Below are 9062 nucleotides of genomic sequence, written 5' to 3'. Positions count from 1 at the left end.
CGAGGTTAATGGGGGAAAGAGTAACAGGCAGTGCTGTGTGATTGCCATTGCTGGTTCTGTCCCGTCGGTGACATGAGATAAGATGAGGTTAAAAGCTCTAAAACCATGAATGCAGACGAGCCCAGCTCCTTTACATAGTGTGCGAGGTCGCTTACTTGTGCGTGGTCTGCGTGCTGTTACACATACAAGACACAGATAATCCTTTCACAATAAAAAAAAAACAGTTCAGGCACAAACACATACTGAGGGTCCTCATAATCCTGTAATACGCGCAATGTTATAGTGAAATGCAATCAGAAACTTCTACAGGAGGCTAGGAGTGTATAGTGAAATAAAGGTTTGGTGAAGACTGGATGCAAAATAAATGCAGTTCATCAAGTAGAATGGGACAGAGAGACAGACATGTGGGCCAGTTACATAGTTACATTTTAGTAATACTTAACATGAGCCATACTAGATAGTGTACTTTATAGAATACTGATTATATCCATGTTACAGTTTTAATGTAGACACATTATATTCATAGGAATGGACTACGTGGTAGTTTTAATATTAAATAAGGTTGGCTTATTGTCAAAAGAAATGTGTTGTTTAAATATGTATTCACGCCAACAATATGCAGAACAAATACATATATTTCCCACTGCATACTCAGCAGTGTTGCATACTTCATATGATGGATAATTTTGGATCTAAAGACTACAAAAAAATAAATAAAGGGAAGCACATACTATTTACCATCAATGTGACAAACATATAGTAAAACAATTAGTAATTCAACATAAAAATGAAATTGTAACATATTTGTAAGAATTGCATTAACTTAAGGTATTTACATGAATTTAACTCTTAGCATCTGATTTAAAATCCAGTGTCAACAAAGAGTGGCACAATCGAAAGAGAATCTTCTCAGGTTCGCGAGCGTCTCTTTTTAAAAGTTTGCATGGGAACCCAGTATAAATACACGTCCCTTACATCATTAAACAGTTTTTTGTCATTTATTTTCAGTTACCCGAACAGCTGTGTTTACATTATAAATCAGGAAGTAAAGAATGTTTTGCTTGTAGACAATGGCACAGAGTGAAAGGTAAATATGTGTGTCTAAAATTAATAAAACTAGTGGCTTAAATATTGGCGTTTTGCATGATGCATAGCATAAAAGAGACAATCAAATGGTACTTCAATAGCTTTCCTGGCTTTTACTTTGGGAAGTAGTCTGCAATATGTATTGCCTGCATAATAAGCAATAAGGTTTACTGTCCCAACGTAATATGAATACTTCTGATATAATGCTTTTGGACCAGCAAGAAAATGAATTAGTGCATGTAATTGAAAGTTTATCAGATTATAGCCGAAGGCAATCTGAAACACCTAGTAGGAGGCTATATGATAAAAGTGTGGCAGTTACTGTGATCACTCGACAGCATGACAAATGGATGGACCGACAGACGGACACCATCAACATATTGGAGTCGCCCTTTTTTTTTTTATAAGTACCAGAAATGTAGAGCAAACATGCACTCCATCTAGCATTCATCCCACACTAAGCCTGCAAATAGAGCATTTAGCTAAATATTTACAGTAGCTTAACATTTCTTTTTCTTAAATTTACCAGACTGTAGTTTTGGCTTCGGAATTACAAACGCAGGGGATTTATTTTTTGGGGGTAATTAATAATATATATATATTTTTTTTTTCAGACAAATGTCCTTCATGCTTTTATTTTAATGTAACTTCAAAGACTAATAAGCATTTGAAACCCTACATTTAAATACTGCTAAAGTGATAACACGTGAAACGATCTGGGGTGACTGTAATTAAATCAGCATGAAGTAATAACTGGCTTGTAGTTTGGCATGTTCACTACAATATCCTTGCAGTTCACAGATTAAACCAAATCAAGGTGGATAGTTGTTCTTTCCAGAGTTTTATAGCTCATCTACATGAGTCTGGTAGTTTCGTCATACCTAAGCAATGCCAACCTCTAATTTCAATCTAACTTTGTTTATTTAAGATAATCTGTTTACAGCATGGTGCCATCAAAGCTTAAATCTAATTTACAATACATGCCACAATGTATGTTTTTTTTTTTAAATAAACCAAAGGAAATTATCAAAATTATTATAAAATTATTTTAAAAATATCTAAAAAAGATATTTCTCAATCAGTCTTGTTGTCAACACTAATTCTCAATTGTATTCACACTTTTACAACATGCATTTTCTAAAACAGTTGTATTTATAAAATGTAATACGTGCTACAGTGTTATGCCTTCAACAACACTGCTGGGGCACTTAAAATACACTCAAAATCAATTACATCAATTGCTGCTTCCGAAAACACAGGACAGCCTCTGAACCAAATGTAGCACTGACATTGACATAGCACAGACATAAAGTAACATAACCACTGCTGAAAACAGCTTTAATCGGTATGACCTTCCCTGGTCACTTTTGATATCTATCATGACCTTATGTCTTGTAAAAAATGCTGCCGGTTGCATATTTTCCATTGAGACACTTATTTCACTTTGACATCACTGACCAATATTCTTTTTTGAAAGAAAGGAACATGGTGCTTAACAAACACTTTAACATGTGGTATATTTTATGACGGAGGGACATCTATAAGAATTTTTTTTTTTTTTTTTTTTTGCACATAGATAGGCATGTATGGAACCCCTAAAAGGAACATGGTCTGAATTAAAAAAGGTTAGTATCGTATGCTCACGAGAGAATATCTTGTGTGCACGACTTATCTCATGAACACAAGTTAGTGCTTAATAATTGTAAGAGATTGTGTCATTTTGGTAGATGAGCCATGATTTTGCATTGAAGTTGCACCCACTTTCTGAGAACAAATACAGGATCGGGCTCACTCACAGAGTGCTGGTCCTAATAATAACTTAAAAGTCCCTGAGAAAACACTTTCTCAACCTCACAAACACTTGAACCTCACAGAGTCTAATTTCAGTTCTGTGGGGGAAACAAGAGAAACTAAATAACATAGCACAGCACAAAATATCTATGGGACGCCAAATGTAAAAAAAAAAAAAAAAAAAAGTGTTAACATTTTAGCACGTCTTTTTTTCCCAGATTTAGCCTAAATCTTGTATTTTTTCACAGATTTAAACAATCTCGTGAAAAACATTTAAATAAATGCTTACATGTGTACTTTCATATATAATTTATAAATCTGAAAATATTTAACAAAGTTTCAACATTTAAATCCTGGTTGCGAAATAAATCAAAGAAAAAAAAAACAGTTTTTAAATCTTTCTCTACACTTGGCAAGTCAAGAATTAGCTAGCTAAATATTTGCTGCTTGCAAATAAATATTTATTTTCAAAATAAATATATAAGTTGACTGATAAATCCGGACATGCAATTTTTCAGATTTATAAATCTCATGAAAAACATTTAAATATTTATTTCCAAAATAAATATATAAAGTTGACTGCTAAATCCAGCATATGAAATAAATCAGAGAAAAAGAGCTCCAGTTTTTAAATCTTTGTCTTACACTCAGCGAGCATATTTAGCTAAATGTCATTTTTTAAATCTGTTTTACGCTCGGTGAGCACATTTAGCTAAATGTATAGTTTTTGCTAAATCCAGAGTTGGCATGCAAATGAGTTCCACCCATTTGAGTTTATGTAAGCATTGTTTGCATGGAGGAGGGTAGTGCTGCGTGCACAACTCATAATTTACGTCATCCACCTGCAGCCGAACTGTGCGATAGTGTGTTCTTCATTCACCCTCAACATCTCTACCAGGTGACCATAAACATAGAAGTAAATAAAAAGCAGACAAAATAATTGTCATCTTTAACGCAACTCCAAGTTAGCGAAATACTGCTGGTGAACTAATACATAATTAGGCCATCTCAGTGCAAGATTATGTGCTAATGTCATCTGCATTTAAAAAGCGCTGTATTAACATGCCCCCTGTAACAACTATCTCCCTTTATAAAGTGACAGAAAGATTAAAAAAGAACATATAAATTACATATCATTTACTCAGTCACCTAGCTAAACGTACAAAGACCAAAGGTTTGTTGTTGTTCTTCTGTAGGACGGGCTGAAATATACAAATATTAAAGTATTTAGCTAACGTTAACTTTGGAGTTGTGTTGAAGATGACAATTAATACTGCTTTTATGTACTGCCATGTTTATGGTCACGTGGTAGAGGTGTTTGTCAGACACCAATTCTGAAAATACTTCCACTTGTAGGCGTACAACGACCTAGTGGAATCTGCCTTAGCATTCTGCAACGTACCCACAACTTGGCGCCCCATAATATCCACTATACATGTTTATCTGAGAGTTTTTGTTTTACCGTCACGAATAGTAAAGGTTTTGTCAGCTATATCACACATAATGTAGTGTAGCCATGTGGTCCAAGCACAGTGTCTTAAAAAACAGATTTGGATGCGGTAGGAAGCACAAAATGCATAAAACAACTGGTTGTTTTTTATCACTGTGAAGGGACAACAGTCTGCAGGTTTGGGAAATTATGTCCACAATCTGGGGCATAGATTAAAAAATAAATAAATAATAATAATAATAATAATAATTGGTATTGGCAGCCGAATCTCAGAGTGTGACATAGAAGCAAGTTACTCCTGGGAGGACATGCTGCTGAACCATTAGAGATATCTGTTAAGGTCATTCAGGGAGGCCAAGCATCCATCAGGTTTTCCAATGTTCTCCTAATACACTAGTCATTTTAAAAGTGAAGAATGGGTCTGCATTTTATTCAGGCATAAAGCAAGGGACCACAAACATGGGCTACACCATTACAATATGTAAAGGTTTCATGTTTACTATTGCAACTCTTAAACTAAACGGGTTCATGTGGAGTCATCGTACAGTACTGAAGGGCAGCATATGGGAAATGGAAGTGACTCCCTCACATAAGCATGAGCTTCACTGTGGTGTCTTGGCAAAGTCTTTAGACTGGGGATAAAACAGTGAAGCTAACAATGCAGGCTGCTCAGCCCAATCAGACACCTCTATAGGTATGATTACCAAGAGAATAAATTAACCTTATCCAAGCATTTTCTGTTTGCCAAGAAAAATATAAAGGCTGACATTTTAGAGAACATACCCCCTAATCTTGTTTATCACTAATATTATTACTAAGTTTACATTATTATGCAGTGTGCTAAATTCATATATTTTGAAAATACATGACACAGGAACAGGGAACATTTGCATTTTCAGCCATCGGAAATACTAGTAAAAAATAAACAAATGTTTCAATAAGACATCTTCCGTAATTTAAATATATAACCTTTGGTCACCAATATTTAGTGTTTAGAAAACTTTATTTGAAGTTGTCCTGCCAAGACTTTGAAAAAACATTTGAATTATAAAATATAGCATAGATTGGAAACATATCATGGTACAATTATACATATTTTATAATGGCTTGGACCATGAAACACAACACATTTAAAATCAAGCAATGCTTTATGTAAAGGATAAAGAACAGAAAGGGTTCAATTGGCAAAGTAATTCACAGCTGAGTGCCGTTAGACATCACAGGAACTTTCAAATTAATTTAACCAGGATAGAACTCTTGATATATAAATCTCATTACAAGGGGGTCCTGGCAAGAATAGGTGAAAAGAAATGATAAAATCAATGGCAAAAAGAGAAATACAATAATTAGAACAAACCAGTTAAAACTTAAAAACAGTAATACAAAATAAAAACAAGTAAAACAATACCAATTAATCCTGGTCATAGTCGGTATTTACAGGATTTGAAACCCTGGTCAGATTTAAAAAGCCATTGTGAAGAGGCCGTTTTTATGCTTTAAGGCAATGAATCCCAAAGATGAGATGCCTGATATACAAAGGTGCGTTGGCCCATATTACATCTCAATTTAGGGATTTTGAAAGTAGGCACATCATTTAATTTGAGTGCATAGGTAGTTGTAAGGTAACTTGGAGCATTTCCAGTGTACACCTTATAAACTAAACACAAAAAATAACAGAGCCTTCTGCTCTCCAGACTGAACCACCCTAAAGTTTCTTCCAGTGATGCTGGTTGTAATCTGTATTAAGTGTTAATCTTGCAGCACTATTATAGATGGGAACCATCACTGTCAGAACTGTATCACTCAAACAACATCCACTGACATAGAGAACTGTATCATCCGCATATAAATAAAATGTATATTTTTGATGCAAAAATAATTGAACCTTGAGGAAAGTTTGAGGAAAAGGTTGGTTTTACATGGTTATTTTGTACCCAGTTGTTTATATAACCTATGCATTTGTGTATTTTTAAAATCATCTGCAATTATTGAAATGGGTAAAACTATCTAAAACATTTTCTTTGCAGATTGTATTACCAGTTTATGTCTATTTTATATTTTTACAGACCAAAGGAGGGGAAATGTTATACAATTTACCTACGGCCAATGCGGATGATCACGTCAAATCAGTGGTTTAGTGGTCAGCTTGTTGGCATTCGTTTAAGAGCCACCACTGGTACACGGCTGTATAACAACAGCGTTGATGAACCGTTAATCTGTGAGAGGACTGGGCACACAAGTGAATACAAAAGGACAAATAATATGCAATTGCAACAAGTTTCTAACATTATTCAGTGTAAAGATAAAGTTCCTAATGAATATACTACTGCTGATCAGAGTGATGGTCAAACTTGTAGATAGGAATTTAAAATATCAGATAGTTTTTGGGATATATGCTACTAAACTTTAAATTTAAGAAATAAAGACTGAATAATTTAATTATATTGACATTTCCCTTTTAAATGTAATACATTTCATATGAGAAATGAAACTGTGTTTGAGTTGTAAATTAAATGAATTTCATATGAGTTGTAAATAAAATATCCAATTCAATTAATTTAATATTAAATTAAACTGTGTTTGGGTTGTAAATTAAAGCATATGTGGTGAATTGGAGTGGGCTGATTTTGTTTTTTTTTATTACCATGGTTTTGTTTCCGAATCCAGTTTTCCATTGATTCAGAAGAGAAACTCAGCATTTGAAGCCTTAAGTGTGAATTTGTTAATCAACAAGTTAACTTTGCCCCTCATTTGCCTTATTTTCAAAGCCGCTTTAGAGACGTAATTCAGAGAATGAATCCATTAAAAGATCAAAGGGTGACATCACAAACATGTTTTTAAAGGATGTTGATATGAATGTAAAGAAAAGCAAGAAAGACTGTTGTCACAGTGAAAGCTCTTAGAGTAACATACAAGTGACAATCACCTGAAACGCCTAGAATATTGAGATCCTGAAGCCGACCCAATTTAGTATAAATGCAGCTGTTTGATACCTACAGACTGACATCAGTGTTTTGTTTTTTTTTTTTTTTTAAAGAAATATTCACTCCTGCATGTGTTAAAACCATGGAATAGCAGTCTTGTGAGTTGCCTAGGTTATAAGCATGACAAATGCACTCTGGTAATGCATTCCAAAAGTGATTTGCCCCATTTTGATTGCCATAATGGTCTAGTTTAATCTTCCATAAATTAAAAAAAAAGAATCTGAAGCAGGACATATGGTAAACATATTTGGAGTTAGTCAGTCATACTTCCAGGATTGTTTTAGTTTAGTTTGCTGTACGCACTGTGCAGAACAAGCAATACCAAATTCAATACAAAGCCCCTGTTGCAATCTCCTAATTGCACCATTACAGTTACATTTTTATTTTGATTTTGTTTGTACACTCTATTTATCTAGTTCCAGTTTTAATGTTTCTGTTTCTACATTGGGGAATTTTACATTTTAATATCAAGAATATTTTAGTAAGATGCACTGATACAGAGTCTATTGCGACTAAACCCAGCCTCTACTGCCTCACCGACTTTGTACGGAGGCCAGTTTCGATGGGGCAAGAGAGAGAGAGAGAGAGAGAGAGAGAGAGAGAGAGAGAGAGAAGAGAGAGAGAGAGAAGAGAGAGAGGAGAGAGAGAGAGAGAGAGAGAGAGAGAGAGAGAGAGAGAGAGAGAGAGAGAGAGAGAGAGAGAGAGAGAGAGAGAGAGAGAGAGAGAGAGAGAGAGAGAGAGAGAGAGAGAGAGCATACTATTCACGACTAGGGCTTTTCAGTCAATAAGCAAGCTCGTTTCTCAAGATGTCTCAAAACTGATTGCTTTGAATTGGTAATCACTGAGGAATCTTCATTCCGAATCCTTTGAAAAATAATGCAAACATCTGGCAGAGTCATGCTGAATCAGTGTTGCTCTGGCTGCATCTGGTGGCCCCTCACCTAAGTGACAGTGATGTGTTTCTAATTTGTTGTCCAACCAGCGTACATAAAAAAATGTGCAAGTCTGGTTTTTGGGGTGCAATATGATTGCCTAAGATCAAGTGAACTAAAACTGTGGCTATGCAGACTAGTGCTTATGTAAGCATCTCCTGAATAAACGTACAGTACAGACACCCTGTGGGATAATAATCTGTTTATTTATCAGTGGTACATATTTACAGCAGGAGTCAAATCTGTATATTTATTTAGCCTGCTGCAGGTGTTACGTCAATAAATCACTTGTGGTAAAGGTCCAGCAATTCATCTACAGTAGCAGTTCACATGTTTTTTTTTTCCCTTCTTATTCTACAGTTGGATAAAAATGTAGGTAATCTGTTAATGATTTTCAGTGTAATTAATTATTCACAAAGCAGTCTGCCGTTTCCAGCAGTTATAAGTATGTTGAATTGAACACTTCATAAGAAAGTGACATGGGGGTCAGCAGTCTGCTCCTTAGGCTCCAATGCTCATTTTGTGCAAGCAAAACATCAAACCTATCAACACATCCACATTTTTCATACTCATCAAAATAAAAACACATTAACATTTGAATGTTACAAAAAATATACCACTTTTACACCAGACCTACAGTACAAGAGAGTTCATTGAAAGAAAATTGGATAGAAAAGGGCAATATGAACTAACCAGAATGATGCAATGGTTTCCAGCATTTTAATTTATGACATTTCGGGGAGTGGTAGTCTGCCCTTTTTTCTAAAACCGTGTTTATTTTTTATTCAAACTGTTTTTGTGCTCTTTATAAAATACTGT

The sequence above is a fragment of the Acipenser ruthenus genome, chromosome 8 (assembly GCF_902713425.1).
Source record: "Acipenser ruthenus chromosome 8, fAciRut3.2 maternal haplotype, whole genome shotgun sequence".
Lineage (NCBI taxonomy): Eukaryota > Metazoa > Chordata > Actinopteri > Acipenseriformes > Acipenseridae > Acipenser > Acipenser ruthenus.
Note: the sequence above shows the minus strand (reverse complement) of the source record.